Below are 13,209 nucleotides of genomic sequence, written 5' to 3'. Positions count from 1 at the left end.
CAGGAATACTGACAGCACTTTTAAGTCAAGTATTCAATTGAAGCAGGTTACAGTTTTCGTCTAAGACTGCAGTTTTTATTAAATACAAGCTAGCATGTCTTGAACACTATTAGCCCCATAAAGCAAATTTTGTGACTGTTTTTGCAGTTTTCTGAAGTGTGATCAGACTGTACCTTACCGCATGAAAATTTCAAACTATTTATGAGGTGTGCGCATGGACAGTGCAAAAATTATGCACTTATATTAGTATTAAAAGTGCTGGTTCTGTGGTTGAAGACAAATCTATACATCCGCCTGAACCCATGCATGATGCAAGAACATTGTTTACGAAAAAAGATCCGTGCGCTCATCCAAGAGAAAACAACTTGACAGACTTTTCGAGACGTACCTCCCTCAAACCCCTTGTTACTTTCCATACTTCGTGATGGCCACTGATGAATGCAACTTTTGAAGTTCACTTGGTCAATAAGCCAGCTGTGTAAGTTTCTATACTCCTGCTACAGTTTCCATGTAATTAAAAGACATCGCACTTTTATTATGCGCATTTGTCTTTCATTGAGTCATTGAAATAAATAAAGTCTTACATTATTGCACTGTTTTCTTTAAGCATTTATCCTTCATAAAAGGTTACTTTGCTGCAGCTCTTTTGTGCCAACAGAACTATTACAGCGTACAGGAATTAGGTTGCCTTGTGAAACCAAATCACAGTACACAGGTAAATTTGCATGGTAGTTGCATTGAAACATGGTTGCCGTCGACAAAATTAAACCGCCAATCTTGTGTTAAATGTCAAAAGGCTAGGCAATTACAGTGGCCTTTTTTTTTCTTCTATTTTGTGTGCCCAAAGCAACAGCAGGCGGCAAGGATGGTCTAGCGCTGACTGCAACGAGTAAGAAAGCGAACCTATGATAGAAACGGCAGCGCATATCGGTCATCTGTAATGCTTAGGACTAAATATAAAATTTTAAAAAAAAGCTACACCAATGGTGTAAACTAAATTAACCACATCTGTAACTAACGAATTCACATCTCCTGCTTCTCCAAGATTGCCTTGCAAGGTGGCATTTACAGCCTCGCTGACCTTGTTCCAGAGTAAGCAGTTTAATATCGCAAGGCCGTACAAGGGGCAGCATAAGGAACAGGAAGAAATAGTGGAGAGCGGCAGGTTAGTTTGGACAGTTACTAGCATTTACATTTTTCCCATATCAAAATGATTTCCATGGCTGGGATTTGAGCCTGAAACTGCATCCAGCAGCCAAATGCCAAAGCCACTTAGCCCTAGTGGCAGATGATTTAACTAAGCTTCAGAATACAAAAAGTAAAAAAAAAAAAAAAAAAATACTTTTTATCTGTAGCTTGACACTCGCTGTACGCCTTTAAATATGCTTGGCTAAACAGCTCAAGCTGTTGCCCCAGTAAAGAGCCATCACCCACGATGCAATCAAAAGTGCATTTACTTCTGCCGGGACCACACGACAGTGGCATAAAAAGAGCAGGCAGTCGCAGGTTGGGACACGCAGGTTCTTCAGGCAAAGCCCTTTGTGGGAATTTGGGGCCAAGCCATCATTGGTGCGCCTTCCACAGCCTTTGGCTGCCGTCTAGAAACACCACCAGCGCAGTCGACCGGCAAAGCAAACGTCCAGCAGGGAGCGTCTCTTCACGACAAACAGTGTACACTGCTTGTGCATAGAGTTCACTTTGAAACCTAAGAGGCCAGGAAAAAACATATGTTATATACTTACTCAACTAGGCGTAAATGCACTAAAAAACTAATGCAAATGCATCTCCACTTGACCGGGTTTGTCCGGTAGGTATTATGTCAACACATGTAAGTGCACTGTGAAGGCTAGCAACTGCAGATGTATTTGCACAATTGCCGCTTGCAGTATTAGAAATTTGAAGGCTACAAGCTAGAAGTGCCATTTAGAGCTTTGCGTGGGCTACAGACACGAGCCCGGCCCTGTGCCAAAACTCGAGGACTAAGCCCAGACAGACTTTTTATAATTGCAGCTGAAGCGACGACGACACAGAAAGAAATAATTTCAAGATAATGAGTTCATTTAAAGTCTCGGAATTGTTTAGTTATCACATTTAAGATGACAAATAGAGACACAGTACATGCATAGAATTATTTCTGCATTAATTTATTTGAATAACACAGCGGGCTAGTTGGTTCATCTCAAGGCAGAACAGCTCAAACTACACAGGGACAAGAAAGGAAGACTAGAAACACACACAGCACTGACTTACAACTGACGGTTTATTTTTTAGACGTTTCGGAAACCAGCGTCAAGAAAATAAGAGCAACATAGTCTGATAAACAGTCATCGCCACAAGAAATTACAGAAGAGAACTCAGATTGTCCAACTCCAGATAAAGTTAAATATACATAAAGAATTGCTGTTTTTATCTGGAGCTGGATGATCTGGGTTCTCTGTGATTTCTTGGGGCGATGACTGTCTATCAGACTATGTTGCTCTTATTTTCTTGATGCTGGTGTATATTTCCGAAGTGTCTGAAATATAAGCCTGCAGTTGTACGTCAGCGCTGTGCGTGTCTCGTCTTCCTTTCTTGTTCCTGTGTAGCTTGCGCTGTTCTACCTCGAGATTAATTTATTATTTAAAAACGACAAGTTATGCATTGACGAACACTTGAGGCGTTTGCAGCACTCTTGGATCATGAGTCTGGCAACGCTGAAGTTTCTTTCACTGCCCCAAGATCTAACTGCTTGCTAGAATGACTTAACACTTTCTTCTCAAGGAAAGCAAATTTTCAGTACACGGCTCCCTTGCTCCCCCAAAAGCATGCTGGCTCTAACTCTGAGCAAGGGTTGATATTGTGAACAAGCACTTGGTGGGCTCATCTCCTTCACCGTGTGCCTTTCATGGCACCGTCGCTGTATCGCTTTCGCCAAAAAACGAGGACTGCAGATGCTTTGACTAGGTGCTGGCAATGTCAAGCCACGACAGACACACGTGAGAGGCAACAGCATAGCACAAAGCAGAGACCTACACATTAAAACTTCACTTTGGGTGGGCCCTTTTGCATTACGAATCTAAGAAATGTAATAGTTTTCTCTATTACATTCATTACAGGCTTAATTGTGGTTGCATGCTTTTGCGCTGCAACATTTCTGGGATGCCTAAACATCTGCACCTGTGTTACCAAAGAGAGAGGCACGAAAGTCTAAACTCGATGGCACACAAGCGGCCCTTATGCTCGGTCAATGGCGGGTAGCAAAGAACTGTTCACAGCGAGGGAACGATATCCGGAGAGAATTCGGACTCTCTCACATGAGGAGGACACTGCAAAACATTTAACACTTTGCATTTGAGACACCTATAGCACACCATGACCATATCTGCAGTTCCGCAAAAGTTGCCTGTACTCTGGGGTTATTGTGCCTGGCTCAGCCCAAGGGCTGCTGAACGGGCGAGGCCGGGAACAGGCTTTTGGTCCGGCCCGAGCCAGTGCCATTACCAGACAAAGCAATTGCAGATGTAACAGCTCTGCATCCTGAAATCTTAGTGCAGAGAGGCATTAAACGAGAGTTTATTCAGCAGCAGGAAGCACAATCAAAGATGCATGCTCATACAACTACCTCCCTATCACACAAAAATCTGGCACCGAGTTTCAAAGATAACGCGTACAGCCAACACATCACGTTTCTCATAGTGTTTTGCCCAGGACAGGGTAACATTTGTCTCATCCCAGTCCTTCCAATGCAACCAATAAAACAGATGGACAAATGGCAGGTTGCATAGCTGGAAATATCGCATCTACATGTGGAGTTCTGTAACAGGTGCAGGACCCAAAGTAACTAGCCACTAGCTACGTGCACAAGGTGCGTGTGATAGAAGCAAAGGCATTCAGACCTGGCTATTACTGCGTGCCGGTGACGGGCTGCACAGACTTCCCTTGGCTGACTTCCAGAACATCGTTGACAATCTGGTCGCAAAAGATAAAACAAGGGGCAGAAAAAGTAATTCTGTAGTTTTCAGACATGCTTAAACACTGCAGGAAGTGTTAATATTAACACTACACAGGCTACAGACTGCTGCACTACTCAGACTTTCTGCCAAGCTGAAATTTAGTGGTAAATTGTTTTATACTATGTTTGGGTCAAGTTCTTTTCTTGCATTAACTTTCATTATTCTGCCGCTAACCACGAGGGGCACTGCCAATACAGCTCTAGTAAAAGTTGTTCTGGCATCGCCAAATGTAATGTGGACCTTCCAATGATTCCCACTTTAACGAAGCAAGTACTCTATGGAAACACAGTATTGTAAATCGAAAATTGCCACTGAATGCCAGCCCTATGTGACTTCCCGATTGTGGACAAGCCAGTGGATAAGCCAACAGAAGCATTTTTTTTAGGCATACTGAGCAAAGCAACAGTGTGCACAAGAGTAGGCTTATGTGGATCGAATAAGCTTTTACTGCTTGAGTTTCCATTTATGAGCATTAAAAATTTTGTATGGCGCAGCTGGTAGGTGTGCAATGTAGGATGCAAATCATGAGGGCAGAAACGAACATAATAGGATAATTACCGAGGCAAATTATGTTCCTCGATTTGTATGACCCTAATTGATTTTGATGAAAGCACAAGAAATGCGTAGAGGACACAACGTAAGCATTAGAGTTTCCATCTCCTTCTATGGGCATTATCCTTTCCCTGAAATGAGTCATGTATACTCTCATGAACAAGCACAATTTTTTATTTTCCATCTGTGGTCACTACCATCGGAAACAAAACACCTCTTAACCATTTCGTGCCAGCCACGTTTGCAGGTAGGCCCTTCTTCAAGCAGAAATTGTACACTGTAGACAAAAGGAATAGTTTTGTGACTTCTTCAAAGTTGAATGCACCTGAGAATGTAAGCACGGCTGCTTGAACAAACCCAGCCCAGGCATGAGGGCGAATGTATACAAGTTTCAGTTCAAGCAAATGTGTAGTTTTTCAAGCTTGGTTAGTGGTTAGCTCAAAAATTAATTCACGCAAGGATTTATAAATTTAGCTAACAGTAAACCGGTCGATTCCGTCTATGTTTGTGGTGCTTGAAAAGTAGAATTTGTTGAAAGCAAAGTGATAAATGTTCCTTCAAGAAGGAGCATGGCAAATAAATTGTCCAGTTCGGTCAAAAATTTTTGATTTCTCAGATTACTTGTTTTTCACGACTGTCGAGATTCAATCAGTCTTGCGAAGACAAATAAAGGTTATGTAGTAGAAATTCAGATACTAATGACTTTTTATTGCTTTTAATTGTAGAAAATTACAAGAGAAATGCACTTCGGATGGTCTCAGGATGGTACATCAAAGACACCATGGCGTTCCGATAGCAGAGCGCCGCCATTTTAGTATCACAGTGAAGAGGAGAGAAAGGAGTTTCCGCTGGTTGGAATTCGCCGCACTTCTCCAAATAATGGGGCGAACAAAGAAATTGACTTGATTTTCTAGGCTTTCACCTTTTTTCCGACTGCCATCACTTACTCCTTTGACATTTTGCAGCAAATGAGTAATTATGTCATTTGTTAACAAATCCCGAGATAATGAAAAGTGCAATGAAGCTCCGATGTATACATGCACTATTTTAGCAACTTGTCTTTGTAAAAAATTTTTTTACACATAAATATGAATGCTAAGTAGAACATTTATTTCCATTACATACCGGCTACCTAAAGATGGGCTATACATTAGCTTTTGGCACTGTACAGGCCTTTGTAAACATACAGACATAATTCCATTTCATGCATAATAAAAATAATTTCTACTGGACTTTTTGTACCATAATATATAGGTGAAAATTTTAAATGTTTCATCCTTTGCAGGTTTCATGATATCAACATTCAACAAACGCAACACAATATTGAGGTCAGTATTTATGGCTTATGCTCAACATTAAGTATATGTGTATTTTGGTTCGCAATAACCAGGCTTTTGCAGAGTGGCAGGCACGTGGAGGCTCAATGGTGCATGCCACTATTTCTCTGCAAGCTGGTTTTCGACTAAATGTGAAGCAGTCTTTAACTCACCTCTTCAAAGTCAGGGAAGCAATCAGTCTTGAGCTTGGAGTACACCGAGACGCCATTGATCTCAACTTCAAAGGACTCTGCAGTGGTGACAATACATACGGTGAACCTAATCTGGCAGACAGGGTAACGCTGCCATTCAGATTGCATCGCTGTTTGTGGCACTGTCAACCGATGCTCATTGCATCTGTTCAGTCTGTGTTGTCACAATGCAGCACAGTAGCCACTTTTACTGTCTCATTTCACCACATTACACATAATATTTTTACATAAAACATGCAACAATTTCTGGAGCTGGGAAGTCAACCGATTACTGAAGGTAATTTTCAATGGTTCACAGAAAAACACTGTTCCAGATAGTCTTCACATGGTCGCTCAATGCGAAGAGTAAAAAACACCAGTAGCTCTCTGTCGATAGAATAATTATTTTCCGTTTGCACAGTGAGCTGCAACCTTCAGAATACGACAGTTTTGCCATTTTAAGAGTCTGCTTCAAAAGCAGTGTGCTCTGTGTACTTAGTTCAACTCCACGGTACTTTACATGCCCTAAAAACCAAGACTTCCCCATCGCTTCATCTTCAGAAAGCAGATAATTTTCCCTAAAGTTAAGAAAAAAAAACGAATTGATCCATAGCGTGGGAAATGTAAGCCAGGGATAGACTTAAATAACATTCTTTTTTTTATCGAACATAGTATCTTCTTCCTTAGTTCTAAGTTAGGACTCATCTACTTAAAACTTTATAGCGGGATCCTCTCTGTGTCAGTTGGTTCAACCCTTTATGGCAAAAACTTCGTCACAGAATTTCCTTCTGAGCTTTTGTCATTTACAAATTAACTGCCGAGGCTCATCAGTCTCCCAGGACGCACTACAGGAACAGCTTAATTCACCACAGCAACATTAATTAATTTCACTGTTGCCATACCTTCTGAATGGCCAAAAAAACAAGCATGTTGGGTTAAAACAAAGGAGCAATGTGACATAAACCACAATTTCAACCACTCACTTTACTGTATCCTTTGGCCAAGACCGATCCCTTGTATGTTGACAAAATGAAAATACAGACAGCTAAACATTTCTGCAAGTGACTATGGTGCAAAGGGAATGTAAGAACTCTGAATGTACAGGCTTGGTGAAAAGTCCTGAAGCCACTCGAGTTTTGTCTCAGCTGCAAAATGGAACCGTGACGGCATCATTAAAAGCCGAAGGGCCTTCAAAATGCTAGGGAATGGTTTCTTGTTACAGCAAGAAACTATCTCATAGCATTTCAAGGTGGTTTAATTTTTTTTAACGGTGACATATGAATATGACTCCTTCGTTTTGAGACTGAGACTATCATTCTTTTGCTTTAGGACTTTTGACCAAGACTGTACACATAGTTTCATCATCTATGCAAAGGCACTGAAAGTGAAGCAGTCAGGCAGTAGTACATGGCTTAGGGAGACCACAGCAGTGGTTTCAACTGAACTTTTGATAACTAACAGCAGTTGTCAAGCAAGCCAGCTAAAAAGACGCATAAACACAGGTTTACAAGAAAATGTGCACTCACTTTTGCGTCCTTTGGCCCCTGTCACAGTGGCATGAGGTACTTTTTCGAGGATCTGCCGTTTCAAGTCCCCGAAACGGCGAGCGTAACCTCATCCACCGCTGAAAGCAAAATGTATATAACACGTTGAATTGATCCCCTCATAAGGCCTGGTAAGCATGCACAACTATGCCATCCATAGCTACAACATGAGGGGGGGGGGGGGGGGAAAGGGTCGTGACAGTGCCCCAAGAATTTAAATCGCAAACTTAAAAGAACTTCCGAGCCTCAGACAATCAGAGGAAACTTAAAAGATGCCCCATTTGCCATGTGAATATAAGTGACCAACAATTTTCAGAAAACCTCCAAAGTGAAATGAAGTGAGGCCAGCAATGCAGAATGTTACGTTCTATAATTTAGTTATAGCATTTTAAGCATCACAGTCAACCTCAAAGTAGTCCCCTCTATTGGAATTACACTGCTCTCGCCGTTTCTTCCATTTTTGGAAAGCTGCCTGGAATGCACTTTCTGGGGATGGGGATGGGGGGGGGGGGGGGGGATGGTGCCACATTGTCCTGAATCCCTTTATAATCTATATCTCGTCAAAATGGTTTTAAATTTCATAAAACAGAAAAACCCTGCTGGGGCTAGGTCCAGAGAATATGGTGGATGGGGTACAACGAGACTGTGATGTTTTTTGCTACACAGCTGCGGACAAGAAGTGACACCCTTTCCCACAATTCATGCCTCTTCTTGTGCTCGGCATCCCTCAAATGTGCTAGAAGCCTCGATAGACTTCCCTGCTTAATATCTGATCACGTGATACAAATTTTTGATGGACAATGCCTTTGTAGTCAAATAACACACATTGGCCTCTGACAGACACATGCACGAATTTTTTTGGACGAGAAGACCCTTCGACTACCCACTGTGATGACTGCCCCTTTGTTTCAATATTGTAGCCATAAACCCACGCGCCTGTTATGACATTCTCAAAGAAGTTGGCGATTTCACTAGAAAGCAGTTCCTGGCTTATTTCAACACAGGTTTGTTTCCAAATGCAAGTCAACAAACTCTGCATGAATTTTGCACCGACACGATGCGGCTAATTTTGTCAACCAAAATTTGGTGACGTGATACTATGCTGATGCTCCCTCTGTCGGCACTTATTCTAACAGTCAACTGATGATTTTCACAAGTCACAGCCTGAACTCTCTCAACATGGTCCTTATCGATTGATGTGGAAAGTCGTCCAGGTTTCACACTGTAGTGTTCAAAATGCTGAAATCACTCGTAGCACTGCGGGTGGCTACGTCTTCCCCATACGTTGGCTAAGAAATTGGAATGTCGCTGCGACAGTATTGCAGCTAAATTTCACACACATATGCATACACATTGTTTTTCAAGAGCTTTCATTGTCACTTTGGCACTAATCCGGCAAACAGCTTGTGCATGTGCTTATGTCAGTGACTGCAACCTGCCAACCAATGATGTCACTAACTCCGATTACGTTTCACCTGCCTAATATCAATCTTTCTTGCAAGCTTCTCATGGTGTGGGCATTCTAACCGCCGCACAACGAGCAGTTATGAGATAGTACTGTTAATGCCACATTGCACATAGAAATGCTCTGGCTTATGTGCTGTGCTTCACCACTAATCGGGATCGCAGTAGTCCCAACTTTTTTTCACAAGCTTCACTATATAAAGTTTCAAAGCTCCAACTACCCTGATGTCAAGTGGAATAGTGAACCTGATGTTTGCCGCTATTTTAATTTGATCAACTAGTATCTGAGCTGATGTGTCGCAAAAGAAGCAGTATACTAGACCCCATATTGACCACTTATACAGGCAGCCTAGAATTCATGGCATGCCTCCAAGAAATTAGCGACTACAGAGAAATAAATTCATTCCACTTAAAACTTATCCATGTATTAAGAAAAGGTTCCTGGAAAGCTATCACTGAAAAAATAACTAATGTTCTGTCGATGTTTGAAATGGCCCTCTACAACAGAACAAAAATTAAAACTGGACAATCTTTAACCATAAAATAGCCGGACTAAAAACTAATATATCCCAACATGCACACTGCGAAAGCGTAATCGGAAACCATGGCTTACAGAAGCACTGAAACGACTCGGGAAAAAAAAAAAAAAAAAGTTCATTTCGTACAGCGAAGCGCCAAGCAAGCCCACAAGCATGGAAAAAATACCACGACCAAATGTGAAAAATACTCTCAAGCTAAGAATGCATACTTGGGCGTGACTCGAAATGCAAAGCACTCCTACGAAGCAGACCCAAATACACCTTCCAAAAATGATAGCGAAAAACCTAGAAAATTCCGGAGTATGGTAAACACTAAGGTTTATCACATTCAACGTCCGCTTTCCGCATGTGAGCAGATGAAAATGTGATATCAAAGTTTTTCCACTTCTCACTGGCCGAAAACCGCGCGCCAATATGCGTATTGTTTTCCGACACCCACAGCCATTGCTATCCATTTACTGTTGTGACCACTTAATTGATGGAATTCGGCTACGCTCTGACAGTGATTATTTAGGTCAGCAAGTCCTTCGGCGGCCGACCATGCATGGTCTCCGCCAAGTTAACTGTCACTATGCGCGTGCGGAAATCGCGCACAGCGTTTCCGGAAAACTTGTTCAAACATGCGATTCTTGCGCTGCATGATCCTAACTGTATGGGTGGTACAGGCTCAACCATTCCAACTTTTTTCGGTCGCCTAAAAGCAGAAGCATAGGACGGCCTAGCTGACACTCACGCAGACAAAAACACGTGCACTTACCAATGCTCAACCTTCACTGTCACTGGAGTCTGTCCGGCCATTCTGGATTTTGATGGGTGGCTTGGAACCTGTGCAACTGTAAATATGAAAGAAAGAAACTTTTCTATGCTGTTTATTTCAAATGAGAGAGACGCTGCAGTTTTAGCCCTACCTTTAACGATTACAGCCGACACAGGAAAGCGCGCGAATGCTGCTACAGTAGGGCGGTAGGGCCTTGAGCAGGGTTGCCAGGTCCAAAAAATGAAAAGTCGCCACAAAAATGGGAAAAGTAGCCAGAAAGTAGCCAACCAGAGGAAGAGCAATAAAAAGTAGCCAAAAAGGAGCCATGGGGCCATGCATGGGGCAGTAAATAGAGCGCTCACTGCAAATAGACAACCAAAGACATTCGTTTAATAGTCGTTTTATTCCAACGCTCGTGAAGAAACAAATGCCAGTTGCGTCTTATAACAACTAAATCACATATAAAAGTTTTCCGAAAAAAAAAAAAACTGGCTGCGTAACACTGCGATATTATATAAACAGACATAAAACTAAACTGACCAGATAAACACACATGTTATCAGAAACTTCTCTGTGATGATTAGAAACAGTATAAAATGCATAAAATTATGTCCACGAAAATGTAAGTATAAAATGTTAGTGGAGTTGGACGTCTCAAACAATGGCTACGAAAGGAGAACACGACGAAACGAAACTGCAACCACTCAGGTGCGATTTTCAGGCCTGCTGTAAATGGTTGAGTTGACCTTCTCAATCATGGTTTGGGTTTATCAAGGATACGACCAATGTGCAGGGGGTGTTCACATGATCACACACACTTCTTTTTGATCATGACTACTGGGCGTTGGACGGGAACCTTCGGTTTCTCAAGTATAATATTACATTATCGAGAGGCGTTTACCTTGCCTAGAGATATAGAAATCATTCTTTCATAGGTATATCAAGTATATTCGTAAGCTTTCTTGACACCAGTGCCTAATAATGTTCGGCGAATTGCGGTCAATGAATGGTTGTCCGCGCTCCTTGATCACATTGAAAGTGCGCAACTGTTTTATTCAGTGAACAAACTAGAGTGCAAAAGCCACTTTCACACTGATGAGACAAACCTATGGACGGAAGATGCACTCATGACTAATTTATTGTCAGCGGGTGCACGCTAAATAAGACCTACTGCACGCAAACATGCATGGGCAAAGAAAAACATTTCGAAGCAGTTCGTGGTAAGCCTAGTTAGTGTGTTAGCTCTGTTGTGATGGTTATCTAAGTTTGGCTAGCTAGCATAATGCGTTTATACTTGTTCTTTGTTGGCCATCTATAATGCAAAATTTGGCTTCAAGTGCAGTTAAATAATTAGCCCTAATTAATTCGGTTCGATAACTAGCACAACTCATTTGCATTCAACCTAAGCTTTCGAAAGGTATATGACTCGATATATGAAAGGTATATGATTTTGATTGCATATAGCTCACTAACGCTAATATATGGATCGCTAATTCAGAGCGTTTGGATTTATCCTAAGCTTTTCAACGGTATGACGATCGCCTAGCTCAAAGTTAGGTATTATACAAAATAAATATTTAACGCAGATTAATGAGGATCGCTAACTACCACAGTGCCATTACACTTGGCCTAAGCTTAACGGTATATGACTCGATGCTGCAGTGCAAATTTGGGTTTCAAGTGCGGTTTACTAAATATCATTTAATTTGGCCCGTAGTTGGTCAAAATAAGTGTATAATTAACCAATGATCCAAACTGAAGGTTTATCACGTGACATATACTATGCTTAGCCAAGATAGCTTGAAAGTAGCGAAATAGACTAAGCGGCCGCTTTGACTTTTTCTGATCTTAAAGTTCAAAGCACCAGCCTGGGCCGTTTTCTCGTTTTGTGAAGTTTTACCGCGGTGACACAGTTCACGCTAAAAAAAAAAAAAAAAGAAAAACAAACGCAGACAAAGTCAGAGGCAATGCTAGATCCTGGAGCGACACCTGGACCAAAAACGCGCGCTTCACTGACTGCTGCGGCCGGCCGGCGGGCGCCAGGGAGAAAAAGCGTGTTGTGCGCAGAGCTCGCAGCCGCCCCGCGCGAGAATTGAGGAGGAACGCGCGGCGCGGAGGAGAGTGTCGCTACTTTCAAATTATCAAGGGGTTTTAGTGAATAGATGTTAAGAGCGTCCCCTTTGAAACAGGGTGGGAACAGTCGTCACCATGCACAGTCGGTTCTATTGCAGCGCTACCTATGATAGATTTGCTATCTGTCTATCTATAAAAATGAGCATCCTGAACAGCGCGCAAACGGGCTCGTTGGAATAGGCTAAAATTTTTCAAAGTAGCCAGAAAGTAGCCAAGTAGCCAACCTAAAATTTTTGTCGCCAGGCGGCTCAGAAAGTAGCCAATTTGGCGTAAAGTAGCCAAATCTGGCAACCCTGGCCTTGAGGCTTGATGCGGGCGATCCTCCTCACCAACTTCCGCGAGGAGGAGGAGGAGTTATTGCGCCGCCACTACCGCCACAAGGTGAGCGTGGCGCCAAGGTTGCCTCCTCTCCTCCTCTGATAGCCGAGAAAGAAGGAAAGGCCATAATGATACGGTCGACGTTTCTCGTCGATACGGACAATAACATGTTGTTTTCGGCTTTTGTATGCCACACAGAAAATAGGGTGATTTCTTTTCTTTTTTTTTTTTTTCTGCCAGAGTTGTTTGTTGACAAAAGTTTTACGAGACGTGGCCGAAATGCGACGGACAAAACTCATTTGGGAAAACATTTGCTGTTGATCGAAATACTTGTGCAAAAATCATTGCCAAGAAACGGAAGTGCTGTCATTAATGATCGGCAAGACAATATAATTTATCATAA

General features: G+C 42.1%; 1 long non-coding RNA gene across 1 annotated transcript; it reads right to left on the bottom strand.

Moving 5' to 3' along the window:
• Nucleotides 1-1,436: 1,436 nt before the first annotated feature.
• LOC146186117 (uncharacterized) lies at nucleotides 1,437-12,840 on the bottom strand. Its single transcript, XR_014708078.1, has 7 exons — nucleotides 12,787-12,840; nucleotides 10,507-10,568; nucleotides 10,356-10,431; nucleotides 7,578-7,675; nucleotides 6,034-6,110; nucleotides 3,876-3,948; nucleotides 1,437-1,705 (listed from the first exon to the last, which is right to left on the bottom strand). It is a non-coding gene; the product is annotated as an uncharacterized LOC146186117 (long non-coding RNA).
• Between the last annotated feature and the right edge of the window lie 369 nt (nucleotides 12,841-13,209).

The sequence above is a fragment of the Amblyomma maculatum genome, chromosome 6 (genome assembly GCF_055883805.1).
Source record: "Amblyomma maculatum isolate TAMU_Amacu chromosome 6, ASM5588380v1, whole genome shotgun sequence".
NCBI lineage: Eukaryota > Metazoa > Arthropoda > Arachnida > Ixodida > Ixodidae > Amblyomma > Amblyomma maculatum.
The sequence above is the reverse complement of the archived record's forward strand: the minus strand, read 5'-3'. Positions and strand labels throughout refer to the sequence as shown.